The sequence below is a fragment of the Lycorma delicatula genome, chromosome 13, assembly GCF_047948215.1.
Source record: "Lycorma delicatula isolate Av1 chromosome 13, ASM4794821v1, whole genome shotgun sequence".
Lineage (NCBI taxonomy): Eukaryota > Metazoa > Arthropoda > Insecta > Hemiptera > Fulgoridae > Lycorma > Lycorma delicatula.
The window spans coordinates 19,587,240-19,598,699 of NC_134467.1; positions in this window are offsets into that span (position 1 = coordinate 19,587,240).

The following is an 11,460-nucleotide window of genomic DNA, read 5'->3' on the forward strand; positions in this document are numbered from 1 at the left end:
TGTCTAACCATCCAAACTAATTATATCTGCACTAGACAATTTAAAAAAAAAAAGTTCTGCTTATCCCAACCCAGTAAAAAAAAGGCAAATCATGGAATACCAGTACGATGGTATGTCACATAAAAAAGAGTCAAAACACAATCCAATGCAAAATAAATTATCTTGATGTCATTCTGGGATTCCAAACATACAAAGTGTGTTCAAAAAGTAATGAGAATTTTGAAATTTTGCGGGTTGTATTAGTTCTCGGGATTTTTTTGTTATTGTATTGGTATGCATGTCTGAAAAGTATCTGTACATTTTTAGCCATATTGGCTGTTTAATCTGTTGTCAGCTGTCAACAGGATAACACGTGTTTGGTACAATTGGCGATTTTTTATTTATATAAATAATGAATCAGAAGATTTGTATTAAATTTTGCTATAAGAATGGAATAAAGTGTAGCAATATTTTAAAAATGTTAAATATTGCTTTTGGTGAGTGCTATGAGTAAAGGAACAGTTTATGAATGGTATACCATTTCCAAGAAGGTTGTGAAGACTTTGAAGATGACGAGGGCCCCAGACGTCCCAGCATATCAATGACCAATGAAAACGTGAAAAAAGTGAAAGAAATGATTATGAATGATCGCTAAATCACAATCAGAGAAGTCGCTGATGATGTTGGGATATCAATTGGCTTGTGCCATTAAATATTTTGAATGTTTTAGGTATGAAACATCTGACAGCAAAATTTGTTCCAAAATTGTTGAATTTCGAACAAAAACAGCGGCAAATGGAAGTTGCTCAGGAGTCGCTAAATGAAGTCACCAACGATTCAGAACTACTGAAATGTGTCATAACAGGTGATGAAACATGGGTTTATGGATATAATGTTGAAACAGGCTCAATCGTACCAGTGGAGATGTTCTGGATCACCAAGACCAAAAATAGGTTGACAAATACGGTCGAATTGAAGGTTATACTCACCGTGTTCTTCGATTTTAATGGGATAGTGCATCATGAGTTCTTGCCAATAGGTCAAACGATCAATATGGAGTATTACCTACAATTTCAACGCAGTTTGTATGAAGCAATCTGGAAAAATGCCTGGATTTATAGCAAAACAATTCATGGCTTTTGCACTATGATTATGCACTTCCTCACACTTCATTGCTTGTTCATCAATTTTTAGCCAAAAAGAACACTGTAATGATACTCCAGCCACCATATTCGCCAGGCATAGTCCTATGTGACTTTATTCTATTCCAAAAATAAAGAGAACCTTAAAGGGGTCATCGTTTTAGAAGCATATATAAGATTAAAAGGGAATCGCAGAGTAACACTCTCTATATATTGACTGCTATTATGGTCAGAAGCTAGATACAGTTGGAGTGGTTGCAATACAACTGCTAAGATAGTTGTCTCTCCCTCTTGATTATCAATGTTGGTATTTAAAAAAATGACTCCGAACACTAAATTCATAGTCTTGAATCAGGTAACCTGATTTCAAAGCCTGAAACTGCCAGTCTCCATTTGTATACTGTCAAAACAAAATTTATAAATAATTATAAATATATAATATAATTTATTAAAAATAAAAATTCTAAATCTAATATAATAAGAGTTCAGTAGCATTAGCAATGATTTCATCTTTTCTTAGCAATTTATTATTAATTATTTTTAAATTAAAATTGAATAAAATCAATTGTAAACATTTCTTAATGAGAGTTTAATGCTAAAAGAACAGCAAATCAATTATAAGGTAATGGAAAATTTCAAGTAATATTTAGAAAGGAAATGAATAGTTAAATGTAACGATGGAAGGCTTTAAGTGGAAATCAATAATCTAGTACGAAAGGTGAAGTGGGAAAATTATTATGAAGTAAACTATAATGAGAAGATATAAAAGGTATATAATTTAAAATTGTTATTAAAACATTTGTCAATAGCAAAGAACTAGATAGTGGATAAGATGGTAAAACATAATTTTTTTCTTTTTACTTATTATCAAACTACTTGATAAATTTCTTTCCTAAATAAAATATCTTATTAATATATATATATATATATAGATTATTTAAAATCAGGAATGAAGAATTCTGCTACTTCAAGAGAAGAGATTACTGAAGTGTTTTCCTGGAAGGATCAAGGGAAATCATGAAAATATTGATTAAAGTGCTGTAAAATATAAAATTAATTTAAAAAATAAGATAGAAGTATTGAAAATTTATTTATTAAACAAAAATAAAAATTTTTACGATATTTTTTTTTTGTTTCATGAGAATTCATTATAGAAGCTATGTGGAAATATGAAAATGGAAGTTTATACCTGCCCGGGATTGAATCTGGGACCCCTGGATGAAAAACAGAGATGCTACTATTCTGCCATGGAAGTTGACAGTTTTGATTGTAATTAATTTTTGAAGCAGTATTACTTGTACGTGTCAGATGAAAATGGAAAAAATTATTTTTATTATTTATTAAAATTAATATAATTTGTAGACTTTTCATAACAAAATAATTTTGCAAAAGAAAATCTTTGTATCTGATTCAGAAATATCTCTCACTTGTTTTTTTGAGAATGGAGTAATTATGCAAAGAGAAAAAAGAAAGTCTTTTTTTATGAGATGCATGGGCATCAACTGTTGTGGTCATTTAGCCAAATGGAAATTTGTAGCTTGTGAAAAATTCCATGCCCGACCAGGATTCGAACCCAAGACATCCTAATGAAAGGGTGAGATGCTACCACTCACACCATGGAGGCTGGCAAGATTAAATTTGCTGATAGTATTTATTTAATAGAAACAACAAAATTAATTTAAAGAAATAATAAAGCGTATTAATTTAACAATAGGAAAGAAATCTGGTTTAAAAATAAAAATTTTTAGTTTTTGTTTTAAAATTGTGTAAAACAAAACAAACATGTATAAAAAGAAAATTTATTCAGAAACTTGATAAAATCCTAAAACAACAAAATCAAATATTTTTAACTTACTTTAATCTAAATTGTTACAGTTCAAACTTGATCTATTCCTTTAAAAATGAAATCCATTCTTCTTGTTTTGAAAAAAAAAATGAATCAAATAGAATAGTTGGAAGCAGAAAATAATCTAATTCTACATTTTATCACATTCAAGAATACAGTACACAGTTTTTAAGCACAATTCATGCGGAGTAAAAAAAAACTACCTTCCACCAGCACGTCAGGGTCAGCATGGGAGCAACAGTGCTTTCTCTCCCTTGCAGCCTTCCATTCAACTTCCTATGTGTGCATGTGCACAACAGTCAAATACCAAGACACTGGAACTGTGAAGCTCACAGTTCCAAAGATTTTTGTATCTTTTTCATAAACTAGAGGATGGCTACTGACATAAGCTTAAGGATTATACATTGTATAAGTATAAAGAAAAAAGGATTCATTATATTAAATGTTACAAATAATATCAAATGGAAATATGAGGTGTTGCAGTTCCACAGTGCCTTTACGCAAGCCGGCACTGAAAATAAAGATAATAAAATGACACAAAGAGTAGATATTAAATATTGAAAAAGAGAAAATTTTTTTATAATTTTGCTATTTAAGTAGTAATTTACAAAAGATAATTGAAGTAAAATATATTTCAATAATAGACTGATCAAATTAAGAAAAAATTTCATATAGAAAAGAAATCTTGTTACTAGCAAATATAAGTATAAGAATTGAAAAAAGAAAACATATATACATTTTTTGAAAAATTTTTTTTATTTTTTATTTAATATTTTTTTGAAAATTCAAATAATTTTTTAACATATTGACCAATGTGTTAATATTGACCAAAACACAGTAATTAGATAAGTTAAACTTACCACATTAATTTCCAATAATCGATTTTCGTGGTATTCTGCATCTTCAGTTGGTATTAAATTCTATAATTACATTAAAATATATTCTTTTAATAATTTATCATTTTATTCAAAATGGGTTTTCTATTTTTAAATTTAGAATTGTAGTATAAATGTATATTTAAATTTTGCTATGCAGTAGTGAAATAGATTAATTAAAATTTTTTTTTTTGGGATGTCAAATATTTTCATGTTATCATTGTCTGGAAAACAAAAATATGAAACATAAAAATAAAATATAAAATCTAATAAGACAACAATAAAATTAAAACAAAATATAAACCTAAAGTAGAAATTTAAAAACAAAATTAAAACTCAAACTAAAATACTAAAATACAAATAAAAAAGACAAAATAAAAAATTTAAACTAAAATGTTAAATACAAAGATATACAGCTATCATACAAAAAAGAAAATTCTAAGAACACTATTAAAAAGTATGTAAAATACTAATACTTCGAAGAAATAAAAATACTCAGTTCAAAACTTCATTATTATTGCCCGGGATCTGAAAAAAATATACACAGTTTTAACAATTACATTTCATTAAAGAAAGTAGATAAATGATGCTTGTGTTATTTTTGAACTTAAAATTTATAAATCTTCAGAATGACTACTTTCAACATCAGTTCGCTTAAAGTGACAGTTTAATACACAACAACATGGTAACTGTATCGTAGATAAACTATTGTTTTAACTGCATTTTCGATTTGCTATTGCAGTATCTTTGGCTTAGTAGCATACATAATGTTCATGGATAATAAGCTTGGAAATTGAACCAGAATCTCTAAAGCACTTTTAAATTTTTCATCTTGTCCAGGAAAAGTGTTTTCAAGAAATTTCATCATATCACAGCGATAGTGTGGTGGAGCCTTAACTTGTTGAAATTTATACATTTCTTCATCAATTAAAAAGGTTATATAAAGAAGGAATAAAGTTGTTTTGTAGCATTTGTAAGTAAAAGATGCCAGAGATAGTTCTCTCAAAGAAAAATGGCTCAATAATCCCTCTAGAAAATAAACCATACCATACTGTTAATTCCTTGGAAATAAATGGATTTCTGTTCAACTGTTCAATTATGTTTCTATTGGATTTATGTTACTTCAATAAATACTGTTATGGCTATTAATTGTTACATTTCTTAAAAAAGTGGTTTCATCCAACCAAACAATTAAATCTTTTAACACATCATTTATTTCACATTTATTATGGAACCATACACAAAACTGCACTTGTCTTTCAGAATCATCTTCATTTAATTCATGTAGGATGTGTGGCTTCCACTTATTAGCTCATAAAACTCTATGACACTCTTTTTAATTACCTATCTCACAAAAAAAATTGCCCTAGAAATTTCTTTGAGAACATATAAAGATTTGCATTACTAAAGTGCCATTTTCATTACCCATAGAGATGTTTCTTCATCCATATCGCTCCTAGTTTACATTTTTTACTGTTACATTTGTTTCAAACTTGTCATGAATTTTTACAATTGTTACTCTTTGTGGCGTTTGAAATTCCATTGTCCAATATCTTTGTCTCAGATCAACCATTCCTGTGATACATGGTTAATTGAAACCCAACCACTAAAGAACAAAGAACAATAAATAACATACAATCTAGCAATGAGTGACAACAATGGAAAACAGATGTTTTTGAACAATCAGCTGATAAATGTTATCATTTCTATCCTTATTCATTTTCTAGCTATAACTGTTCAAAGAGTCTATATATTAATTTAAGACTAGTAATTTAGAATAATCAAAGAAAATATAAGAAAGTTAGAAAAATAAATTACAAACATTTTTGAAATGCTAAAGAAAACTAGATGATAATAACATTTAAACAAAGATATCTTAAATGAAGATTAAGGTACTTACATATTAACGTCACCGCAGCTACAGCTTTATTTAAAAACAAAGTAGTCAATCGGATTTCGGTGGAAAATGAACAGTCTCTTTATTAATTTTAATAAATGGTTATTTATATTTATTTATTTTATAAATAAATAACCAAACTTAACCTACGCTCGTTTCGCTCACGAAATGATATTAACTTAACTAATTAACACCGTAATTTTTTGAGTATTTATTTAATAAATTCATTAATTATTGCAATTATTTATTATTTAAATAATCAAACACTCCTGTTAATTAGTCAAGGTTATCGAGCGAAGCGAGCGTAGGTTAAGTTTGGTTAAATTATATTTATAAAATAAATAGACTGTTTTGAATCGATGTTAAACTCTATATTGGCCCATTTTCCACCGAAATCCGATTGACTACTTTGTTTTTAAATAAAGCTGTAGCTGCGGTGGCGTTAATACGCAAGTACCAAGATTAATATCAAAGGAGAGAAATTTATTACAGAATCTTACAAGAAGATGAATTAGGTTATGATTCATAAATTAAGTCTTATAGGTTTAGTTATTTGATGATACAGGGAGTCGTAGGTAGTAAAAATTGTGGAGGGAGACAATATTACCAATGTATGAGTAACTTGAGATTAAGAGGTAAACTGAAAACGGAATGGAATGGAATGGAGAATAGCATCAAATCAGCTGAATGACTGACCAAAAAAATTAAAAACTTAGTAAATATATTTCTAAGAATATTATTATTTGTCTTTTTGTTCTAAGTCACATTAATCTATTAACCTTAACAGAATTCTTTATTGCACACCTTCAATTAAGTAATTCATATTTATTCTCCCATTATGTTTCATTTTCCTGTGTAGCACTATAGCAAAGCTTCTACATTTATAGAAGGAAAAGTATTGTAATCGGTCCAATTTGGGCATTTGTGGTTTTCACCGGATCTTGACATTTTGACACCTAAGGAAACCAAAAAACCGGATGGAAATTTTCTGAATATTCATATGTATAAGTGTATATTTGATGTCGCTCTCTGAATCACCTTATATCTCCAGAACTACAGACTGATTTTGACCAAACTTGGTCAGATTACTTCTATATATGGGGCATTGTTACCATTAAATTTTCAACTTAAAAGGTCAAGGGAATGAGATTGTACAGCAAGGTAACCATCCGTATCTTGAGATTTAACCTTTAAAAAATGATATCTGCAAAAAACACTTTTTTAAAATCACACCCCCACTCCAAAAAATGCTTTAAACCTGTGGCTAAGTGGGTACACTGCATCAATCATACCTCCTGTCATCACAAGGAGCGATAGTGTAGCACTGATGTGTTAAATTACATTATGTGAGTATGCGTCTGTAAGCTACGTTGCGAGAAAGTCTTTCAACTGTGTTGTCAGCTTTTTTTACTAATATCTTATTGCACTCTATTTCAATCGTGCACTTCATTTTTCAAGAATCTTCCTTCTTTACTTGTTAATCAGAAAAACACTTCATTTTATACTTTATCAAACTATATTTTCAATACTGTTCACTAATACCACATTTCGATATATATATGAGTAGTAGCACCTCAGCCTTTCATTCAGATGATTCTTGGTTCGAAAGCCAATCACTTTTCATATCCTACAAAATTTCCATGCACAAGTTTCAAACTTATGAGCTGAATTAACAATAAAAAAGAAAAACGAAAGAAAGGATTGTTTTGTTATTTTCTACAAAGGATTTGATACCAATTTGTAATGGCATGCAAAAACAAATTATATAGAAAAAATAATGAAATATTCTCTCAAGCAAATTTAAGCAACATTTGTTAAAGCCTTTTCAATTTCATTTTATTCCTTTATTTTCATATTAATATAATAAATAATATTGCAAAACTCTTTCAAAATTTTTAAAAACTTGCTTTATAATTTTTATTCATACTTTAATCAAATTATTATCATACATTGAACGAGTTTAATTTGTGGGTTAATTTGGATTTCAAATGATATCATCATATATTGAAAACATAGTTGATTTACAGATTTTGCAATTTTTTACACCCTACAGGAGGATGTTTGAAAAGTAATGGTGGAATATTGTATTGTCACCCAACCTTTAGTAGCTGTGAAAAATTTCATTAACAGGTAATTTTAAGAAGTATGTTAGATTATTACACCTGCACTCTTAATTTCTACCCTTTATTTACCCCCCCCCCCCCCCCCCCCTCCACCAGTACAAGAGGATGTTTGCAAAAGTAATCTTGGAATATTGTATTGTCATCTGACCTTGAAAAATTTCATCAATTGGTAATGTCAGGAAGTATGTTAAATTAAGGATACAAGATTTAAGGGCAAACATGAAAAAAAAATATTGTGAGTTAACGAAAAACAAGTAAAATTAAAAATTTTTGTGGAACAAGAAATAAAATCATATTCATCGAATCAATAATGAGAGATAATTAATTAATTTTTGTATATCTGTGTTTTTTTTACATTGTTAATATTTCGCTGTCATCACCTAAAAATATTTTTTTAAATCTATTTCTTATGCCTAAATTTATGTTTAAATAATAGGAGATTTCTTTTCTCATGAAAGTTCTTTTGATGTTTGTCGATTTACTTTTGATGTTTTCTTTATTTTATCAATTAAGAGTTTATGAAATTATTACCTATATAACAAAATTCCACATCTGGTATATTGTGTTCCCATATTCTAATATTTATATCTTCATTATGTTTTTTCTTTCTTACATCATTCATTATCTTTGTTTTACTATTGCTTAAATTTTATATAGGAAATCTAGTTGAACAGCTATAATTCAGTTGGACATTTCTATAAGCCATACAACTACAATGTTTAGAATATTCTTTCAGGTTATCTGACCCTGATTTTAGATAGTTAATGAACAAAAAAACAATTTTTAAAACAGGATATATGTCAGTTTGATTAATAATATAATTTTCTCGTCCTAGGTCAGCAGATCATAACTAGCTTTCATGGTGTGAGTGGTAGTATCTCGGCCCTGGAGGACCAGGGTTCAAATCCCAGTCAGACATGGCATTTTTGTACACTACAAAAAATCTAGCATGCGAAAATGGTCTGAAGCAATACCTAACAGTGGTTCCGAAGGCTTTCTTTCTTTTTCCTGTTTAGCCTCCGGTAACTACCGTTTAGATAATACTTCAGAGGATGAATGAGGATGATATGTATGAGTGTGAATGAAGTGTAGTCTTGTACATTCTCAGTTCGACCATACCTGAGATGTGTGGTTAATTGAAACCCAACCACCAAAGAACACCGGTATCCACAATCTAGTATTCAAGTCCATGTAAAAATAGCTGGCTTTACTAGGACTTGAACGCTGGAACTCTCGACTTCCGAATGAGCTGATTTGGGAAGACGCGTTCACCACTAGACCAACCCGGTGGGTTGGTTCCGAAGGATAAAAAAAATAAAGATTAGCATATCTTGGTCTTCAGAGATTAAGGGAAAGATCAATACCCAATATCTAGAGAAAGTTATCCTGTAGATGGTAGACTTGTTTTTCTTTTTTAAAATCCTTCTTGTATTCTGGGCAAAATATTATATTAAAATCTTTACTTTTCTTTATTTTTGATTCCTTGTTTCCTTTTATCAATTTTATGATTTAGATCTAACCGTACTAGGATTTCTGGGCTGAGAATGCCTGTACCTGAAGATATATCTTTATTATCTGGAACGAAATTCTGCCTGTGGACTGACTCAAATACCTTGTTTTCTATTCTATGACTGTACAATAGATTTAAAAGCTAACTTTCTGATCAAGTAAAATGGGATCTCCTAATTCCTTCTCCAACTGACCAAAATTACATTATAATTTCTTTAAATCTTGATCAGTTTTTTGTTTAGGTATTCTGTGATTTTTGGATTAAAGCATTATGGGTCCATTTTAAGATTATAGAAACCTGTAGCATTTCTAACTAATTGATTAAAAATAGAGATAGGAAACCGGGTTTTATGCTGAAGGCACTCTGCCTATAGTTTGGCTTAATGTAACCTGTTTGCCTTTAGTTTGGTGTAACCTCTGTTAAAGAAATAGTCCTTGGGCAGGTACATATGGTCACTACATCGATAAGATACAATAGAAAAGTTGTTATCAGAAGGTATCATATTTAGAAAGAGGTCATCATATCCAACTCCCATGGAAAGATACAATAGAAAAGTTAATTAGAAGGTATCATATTTAGAAAGAGGTCATCATATCAAACTCCCGTGGAATTTGGCCAAAAAAGATTAATGTAGAATAAGGAAAGAAAAGGGAAGATGTTAGAGACAACACAAACCCACAAATGAACTATCTCTGGGATAGTTTGTAGCAGAGGTTTCCAAACTTATTTTTCTCATAGACCACTTTCAAAATTTTGCTGGTTCCGTTGGACCCCCTGCAGCTACATTTCTACTATATCTCCAGTCGACAAAAAATGTGAAGATTAGATCTAACTATGAAAATTTGCGTTACGGCTGATTTCCATGAACTAACAGCTTCTGAAAAAAAAGTGAGAATTGATCGGTTAATTTTTGATTGAGTGTGCTGAGTGGATGTCAAAAAAGTAAAGTTAGACGATCAAAAAAAATGCTTCCATCCAACTTTACATTTTTGACATCTACTCACAGCACAAGAAAGCAATCAATTCTCACTTATTTTATTTAGAAAACTTCCAATTCAGAGTGGTAAAAAGCAAAAGAAAAATAGTATATTTTTTTGTGTTGCATTTATTCAAATATGTAATCATTGCACTATTAATTATTATTGTTATCGTATTGCAATGTAATATAATAAAATTGTCGTAATATAATTAAAATTAAACATTAATAACGTAATGTAGCTTCTACAATGACAATCACAAAATAGTTACAATTTTAATGGGGGGGATTTACTTGATGGATTGACAGCAAATTATCAATATTTGGCTTCAGTTTCGTTAGGAATAAGCGCAAATCTCCCCGTTCTATGATATTGAACCTGCTCCTTTTTTTTGATAAAAGGTTTGTAACGACACTAAAACTTTTTTCGACAAGAAATGACGAGGGAAATGCTATCAAAAGCTTTCTCGCAATTCCCCACAGTCCAGGATATTTTTTGCATGGGGTTCACAATGTGTAAGCGAATTGTGAACCCCCATTTTTTTTTCACGCCAACATAGACCCCCGTTGAGTCTCCCGTGGACCCCTGGTGGTCCACCTGGACCACTTTGGGAATCAATGGTTTATAGTCTTGTCCAGAATAAAATCTGTTGGAGAACTATGGTCGTGAATTTATGTGGTTTAATGGAAAAAAATTTGGATTATGGATTTGCCCAGGGATTTTTCCCTATGTGGTGGCTTTATAAAAAGCCAAAGTCTGGATAAAGATGTTTATCAAGGTCTTCTAATCTTCCTATTACATATATCAATTGCTTATGTAGATTACATTAGATTTCGCGATGTGTAGGATGCTTTACATTATCCAGTAGATATCTCAACTACTAATTCAACTTTTTGTGTAAACCACATTTAGGAAACAGAATTCTTTGATAATTCAACGAGCACAAAACTGAGGCTCACTACTTCAGATGTAAGCCTTCGTTATTCAGATGATACTTCAGATATTTGTACTTCAATAAAAAAGTGGTTGTCTGTTTAGTTATTAGGTGATGCCACTGACAAAACTAGGGCAGTAATTTATCCACTTCTCATGTCATTCATATAAGGAGGAG